Here is an 8,013-nt window from a genome sequence, read left to right as displayed (position 1 = left end):
CCCTGTTTTGGTTCTGTGGCCTCTAGGGATTAATGTTAGTGACAGATCAGAAAAGACATGTGAGTCAGGATGCAAAAAGGCAAGTTGACAAGGGGGAAGGAGTAACCTCATATGCACCCAGATGATATGTTATAGGCCTGGAACAGGCCTGGGTATGCCAATTGGCTGAGTGGTTTATTTTGTAATATTTATGACTCAATGGTTTATCTGTAACCTTGATTATTAGGTGGTTGACTTTTTTGTATGATCCAATATCAGTCATGTGTTTCTGGTTAAAAATGGTCACAAGACAAACCTTGGCTTGTGGTTATTGACTCATCCCAAGTGGACAGCCATTCATAAAGCCTTCAGTGAAAAAGTTAGCCACTGCTTGATCTTGATAATAATTTATGACTTCTCTAAGAACTTCTACCTTTATGTAGGAATGGTTTCATGGTGGTTTACTTAAATCTACTAAAATAACAAGACTCACTGAAGCAAAAAAAAAAAAAAAAAAAAAAAAAAAAAAAAGAGCTCCTACCCTTTTCTGGGATTGAGTCTGCATTCATTTGTAATCTATGCTGAGGCTGAATGGGGGTTGGGAGCCCTTTGTTACTTTTAAACCAATATTTTATTGAAGGGTGCCTCCCACCACAAATATTCCAAACATGAAGGAATCTGCATGTAGACCACCTACAATTCCCATAATTAAAAGCCCAACCAGATTTGCCTTTACTTGTTAAAAAATGTTCTTGTTGACTATGCTGAACTTTTGATTTGTCCACCATTTCATAAAGCCATGTGTTAGCATGCATAGTTTCCCATTTTAATTGGTTCTTCTTCACTTAATTTTCTAAATCATTGTACCAATACCAAGGATACTTGCTTTTACAACCTAGTCTTTTCTTGAAATAAGAAAGTAGGACAGTAAGGGGGTAGCCACAGCAGGCTTTTGCTCACCTATTATCACCATGGAATGGACAACCCCCAGAACCCAATTGTCTCAGAACATTATTTTTAAATTCGTAGGTTCGGACCTCCTCAGTTCCATGAGGACTTCTACCAGGTCTTTAGATCCTCTTAACTCAGTGTCTATAATTCTTTGTACTTTGTACTCTGTCTGTGTTGATGATGTCAAATATATATGTATAGTCTCTTCCCATATCTTTTCTTTCACTGACTGGGGTAAATGTTCAGTAATATCTGACCACTTAAATTGTAAACTTTCTGTCTTTACTTATGGTGTTATAATTGTTTTGATTTACTGAGGCTGTGTTTGACACTTGAACAGGAAGCTGTCAACAATGGGAAAGAAGGAATATTAGAAACTTCTGTAGGAGGTAAGTTAGTATTAATACCCTTCCCTCTTCCCTGAAATTTTGTTCTGAATAGTTATTCTTAATATTTCCCATAAGTTGAGTGGGCCTAGACATTCAACGTCATTAAGTGCATTGAAAAAAGTGCAAATATTCATCTATTTGACTAGTCTGAATATTTCCTTTTCTTACAGTAACTTCTGTTATTTCCATACCTGATGGCAAATGTTGAATGTCTAACTTTCTGTTTTGGTGCTGGACCCTCCTCAGGAATATCTATCTCTACTAGCTTTGTACAGGATCTCTTCAAATTGTTTGCAATATGTCTGATGTCTCTTCATTTTCATCTGTCATAAATACTTTCAAGAACAATCGACACTCCACTGAAGTGTGGTTCCATTTCTGCTTAAGGTCCTGTATTAAAACCATGTTGAATGTTTTCTATAAAATAAATAAGGTTAAGCAATTACACAGTTAAAAGTATTTAAATCAATTCAATAAATTAACTTACTCTGCTTAAATAAGATATATATATATATATATATATATATATATATATATATATATATTATATATATATATATATATATATATTTATTATTTTGAAATCATCGAATTACCATTTCATCGAATTGCAAATCATCGAGACCAAATCATCAAAAACTCATTTCATCGAAAACTCATATCATCGAATCTCAAATCATCGAAAACTATAAAGCAACTACAAATAACATCCCAGATACTGTTTACTATGTTTATGCAGGGGGGCAAGCCCCCTGCACCCCCACACCCCCGTAATAAAATATACCAACTCCAAGGTCGCACTACAGTGGGGTTAGCAAATAACCTCTTTCCCCCACTGTAGTGCAACCTTGGAGTTGGTATATTTATTTATGGGGGGTGTGGGGGCGGAGCTCCACATAGTGCAGGGCTTGCCCCTGCATAAATGTAGTAAAAACTTTGTTATTTGTAGTTGCTTTATAGTTTTCAATGATTTCAGATTCGATGATATGAGTTTTCGATTAAATGAGTTTCAACGATTTGGTCTCGATGATTTGCAGTTCGATGAAATGGTAATTCGATGATTTCAAGTGAAACCTGATATATATATATATATATATATATATATATATATATATATATATATATATATATATATATATATATAAAATCAATAAATAATTAATAACTTTAGTATAAAATACTGAATTTAATATAGAGAGCTATGATTGGGTCTCTTGATTGTAACATATATATTAACATGTTCTAGACATGGATACAATAAATTCACCTCGAGAGTCAACTAGATATTTTTTTTTTTTTATAATTTAATGAATAAATTAATTTTAAGAATCTGTATTTTATTATAGCTTTAGTTTTATTTTATTGTATGATGGTTTGGAGGGGGGGAGGACATTGTTGTGTTTAATGTATACTGGGGCAGGCGATTACCAAACCACTGTATGATAGTTTGTTAAGAAAGACTGATAACACCTTGAATTTACTATTTTATTAAAATTATTCCCAGGGATTGCAGTTGTTGAAAGAGGAGGTAGGAACCAAAGAAAACAAAGAGAGGAGGCAACCTAAACCAGTGCATTGTCCTCAAAAATGGAACATTGGGGTGAAGAATAGCACCAACAACAATGCCTCCAACAAGCATGCAATGCCTACCCAAAGCTGGATGGCCTGGTCCCCAATTCATGTTACATTTTTTTTAGCTGTAGAGGCATATGCATTACCACCACATTGAGAAAAATGGCCCAAAAGGGCCAGAGCCAAATTCTAGCAGAAGTTGCTGCAAATGAAGAGCCATATATTAGCCAAGCTGTGAAAATCACTTTTTTTTATTTTGTTTATTAAAGATATAAAACATTTAGTGATCTGTTATAAATTTTAAATATGAAAAATAGGAAAGGGCAAGGAGGCCTCAACCAACACAACCACTGCCACTGTAAATCTTCCTGCTATATGAAAGACTGTTAATTCCTATACCACCAGATAACAAAAAAACAGTACATTTTATTTAAAATTATTCAGTATGAATATGAAATATGGAGTATTCAAAGCCTTCCCTTCTTTTACTTTTTCTCTCTCTATCTTTTCTTGTACAAATATATATGACAGAGAAAGAAGTAAAATCATTGAGGGCCATTCACTCACCCAGTGGTCACCAGACAGTAGTGTTGACTTCTCTTTATAACACTGTCTGCCACAGAAACTGTTATGGAGAGTGAAAAACTATTTTAAACTTAGGTTCATAGGTTCACAGGTAGGTACTAGGCTATCAGCCCTGGGGCCTATACAAGCCCAGCCAAAAAGGTTCCCTGGCTTTTGCCACCCAAGAAAATTATTTTCCTGTGCCACTGTCAAGCAGAGCCACAGAGGTGATCCCCGGGGTGAATTTCCTATTTCCCATCCAATCATCTAGATTTTTCTTGAAGAGTGCTAATGAGGAGCTTTGTTTGATAAAGATAGGTAGTTTATTCCAGAGTATGGGAAGTCTCTGGGACAGGAATCTATCCCTCCGGCATGTTCTGTTTATTGTGGTGACAAGGTTTAGGTCCCTAGAGCATGTAGTTTGTAAGGATTGGGATTTCTTTAAGTGGAGCATGTCCAACAGCTCTGGGTTTGACATAGCTTTGTATGTTAGGCAGAGATCACCTCTGAGTAGGTGATATGCGATGGAGTAAAGCTGGAGTTTTTTCAGGCGGTCTGCGTAGGGCATCTGTTTGAGGCCAGTAATCCTTTTTGTGAGGTATTTCTGCGCCCTTTCCAGTTGTTGTAGATGTCTTGTGAGGTACATACCAAAAGGGGCATTGTACTCTATAATGGGTCTAATGAGTGATGAGTAGAGGGGAGCAATGACCTCTTTTTTTCTGGATGAGAAACCTTTTGTGATGAGGTATACCACGTAGAAGGATTTCCCGACTACTGTGGCGATGTGATTATCAAAGGAGAGACTACTGTCCACCTGTGTCCCAAGGTCTCTTATCACACTTTCAGCATTAAGCATACTACCGCCTATGTTGTAGTTCATGGGTACAGAGTTTTTATCAAAGGGGATGACAATGCACTTTTTGGCATTAAGCTTGAGGCCATGGCTTTGACACCAGGCATCTGTCTCAGTGAGGCCCTTTTGTAGGATGTCCATATTGTTAGGAGTTTCGATTATGGCTCCTAGTCTGCAGTCATCTGCAAACTTCATTAGCCAAAGACCTTCTGTGTTAGCCTGTACTTCAGAGAAGTAGATACCAAACAGGAGAGGACCCAGGACTGAACCCTGTGGTACTCCACTTGTCATTGGTCTGAAGTCGGATTTGGAGTCTGCTACTTTCACAGTGTGGGTTCTGTCAGTGAGCCAGTTGACAACCCATCTTGTGACATAGGAATTTATACCTAGTTTAGTGAGTTTATCTATAATTCCAGAGTGGGAGATGGTGTCAAAAGCCTTGGCAAGATCTAGATAGGCTGTGTGAACCACCTTACCCTTGTCTACGGCTTTGGTGACTGCTTCAAAGAAGTCTATCAGTTTTAGGAGACATGATCTGCCTTTTACAAACCCGAACTGTGGGGTCCAGAGTTTGGAGATTACCAATGTCTTTGCTTATAAGTTTCATGATAATATGTTCCATGGCCTTGCAGACCAGGCTCGTCAGGCTAATGGGGCAGTAGTTCTCTGGGTCTGTGGTGGCTCCCCCCTTATGGAGTGGGATAATCGTTGCTGTGTGCCATTCAGCAGGCACAAAGCCAGAGGTGAGGCTATGATTGAACATGGTACTTAGGTGGGGTGCCAGTTCATTCTGAAGTTCATGTAGAACGCATCCTGGGATGTTATCTGGTCCCATGGATGCTGTGTTCTTGGCTTTGGGAGAGTGTGGTTTTTACCTGTGCAGCCGTGATTACAGGAACTTTGCATTCTTCCAGTATAGAGATGTGCTCTTTAGGGGGTGAGAGGGGGGTAAAGTTAGCACTGAACCTATCTGCCAGGATGTTGGCAATATCAGTTGGGTCTGTATATTTAGTGTCATTGTGCTGTAACTCAGAGCAGATCTGAGTGTTGCCATTGAGATTCTTGACATAGCTATAGAATGCTTTGTGGTTGTCTTTAGAATCAGTGGCGATTTTGTTTTCGTAACTAGCTTTGGAGGATTTTATCAGGGATCGTAGCTTTTTACTGAGGCTGACCAGGGAGCTCCTCCACTCATGAGATTGTACTCTCTTTTGCAACAGTTTCTTCCTTCTGTTGTACAGTTGGTTTATGGCAGGGGACCACCAGATTGGCTTCCTTTTTTTGGAGGATAGCATCTTGGTTCGGTTTGGGATAGCACGATCCATCTTGGTTCGGTTTGGGATAGCACGATCCATGCACTCATGTAAGTGCTTATAAAGCGCAATTGTGTAGGATTCAGTAGTCATAACTGTATTGTCCATCTGCATGGGTGTCACACCACTTCTGTCTTAAGAAGCATGAAGTTGACTTTGGAGAAATATTTACCATGGTTTCCTTAATGAGGTATGGGGGCAGGATGTGGATATCTAGGGTAATTAGCTTATGGTCAGATCGGACCAATAAGGCATTGACTTCAGGTGTGGAACACCAGTCACTCATGTTTGTAATGACTAGATCTAGGATATTGTTGCCTCTGGTGGGGGTGTGAATAAGTTGAACCAGGGCATTGGAGTTTATGAATTCCAGAAAGCGTTGAGCGAAGGAGTTGGTACATGAGTAGTTTTCCCAGTTAATGGTGGGGTAGTTGAAATCACCCATTATTAGGGTGTTTGGTTGAACCCTAATATTTTCCAGTACATCACAAAAAGAGGAGTGGGAATCCTGGGGCATGGTGGGTGATTTGCAGCAAGCTACAATTTGGATTGCAGTTTTGCCCAGAGTTAGTTGCACTTGGATAACCTCAGCTGCATTATGCTGAGCAACTAGCCTGGAGGTGTGGATATCCTTAATGAATATGGACACACCTCTGCCTTTGGTGTTCCGGTCCAGGTTACATGGCCAAAAAGTGTGGTATGAGTTATAGCCTGGTAGTGCAGGGGTGCTCTCTGGAGCCTGGAACCAGGTCTCAGTCACTGCACAGATATCAATGTTCTCCATTTTAAGGAGTGCCTCGAGTGAGTGCATTTTGAGATTTAGACTTTTAGCATTGAGTAGCATCACCCTCAGTTTTTGCTTGCCTGTTCCTGTTACAGTGGTGAATTTGTCATTTGAACCTTGCCTAAAAAAGGCATTATAGGGGCGGCAAGAACCTTAGCCAGTATCCGGAATCCCAGGGGTGACAGGTGCAGGCAATCTCTGGCAAAGCATCTTGGTCTGTCGACCATGTCATCCCAGGCAGACAGATACTGGATCCCTTTAGAATGGCACCAGAAGCTTAGCCAATTGTTGAAGTCAATCATTTTGTCCTTGTACTGTGGCATCATTCTGGGTTATGGCAGAATGCTACTCTGGGCAAGGGTCATACCTGCCTGGGCTACAAGATTGAAGAGCTCTTCCATGTCTCTTTTCATGTAGTTCAGGGAGGTACATCTCAGGTCGTTCACACCAACATGGACAATGACAGAGTCATATTTGTACTTGTTGTGAAGTGACCTGTGTGCGTGGGTTATGTGGCGGATCCTGGCACCCGACAGGCAGCTGACAGTAACCTTCTCCTTGTTTAGCCTGGTGAGTTGGACATCAGTGTGCCTGACTATAGAGTCACTTATGACTAGTGTGTTGGGTACGTTGTTTTGCCTTATTGGCTGTGGTTGAGTGGCACACTGAGTCTGCGGGCTATGTGTCATTTGGGTTGTGTTGGGGAGTGGAGGTTGCTTGCAATTCTGCTTTGGAGGTCTCTGTTGCTTGAGCAGATTATTATTGAGAGCCTCCGTGAATGTTTTTGTGTTTCTATGTGTGGATTTTGGTGGTGTAGATTTAGTGAGACTATGTGATGAGTGTGGTGTGGTGCAAGTGTTTACCTTCTTCTCTTGAGTGTCAAGTTCAGTCTTGATTGGAGAGAACTTTACCTCCAGTTTGGCTAGATAAGTGCTTGAACTCCACTAAAACATGAAAGGACTGTAATTATTGAAAATTCCAATGAAGATTTTTATTGCCCAGTTCAGAATCAACATAGCTGCAAAGTGTCATTTATGTCTATTATATACAATTTATCATTTTAAAATGTTATTCCTGGATAAGAAATATATAAAAACTAATGTAAAAAATCTTTGCATTCGTCTTTAATAGCTACTAATTTGCATTGCAAGAAAAGGATTAATCAATCAACCTGTCACCTTAGATGGTTATGATGCTACATTTCCCTGCTCTACATAAAATGCACGAATGATATATGGGTGAAGTTCGTTTAGACAATTATGAAGCAATAAAAGTAAATATAACTAACTTTTCAGATAGTGGAATATAGAAAATAAACAAAGTTATAACAAGTATAAAATGTTTCATAGAAAAACTATACATAATTTGAATAGCATAAGGGAGTTTTTAATATGTTTCACAGGGGGTAGTCTTCCCAGCATCCTCATTTGGGTGTTTCTGCATACCCATACCCTAATATCTATGTATACTCTTTGTGAGGTAGTATCACATTAGAGAAAAGAGATCCGTTGGCTGTTTTTGGGTGAAAAAATACTCCAATATAATAGAAAAGCTAAATAAACTGGGCTTAAATCCCTACATCACCTGCTGGATTGCTAACTGTCTCAC

This window comes from Protopterus annectens, chromosome 1.part1 (assembly GCF_019279795.1).
Source record: "Protopterus annectens isolate FY-2018-M chromosome 1.part1, PAN1.0, whole genome shotgun sequence".
Taxonomy (NCBI): Eukaryota; Metazoa; Chordata; order Ceratodontiformes; family Protopteridae; genus Protopterus; species Protopterus annectens.
The sequence above is the reverse complement of the archived record's forward strand: the minus strand, read 5'-3'. Positions refer to the sequence as shown.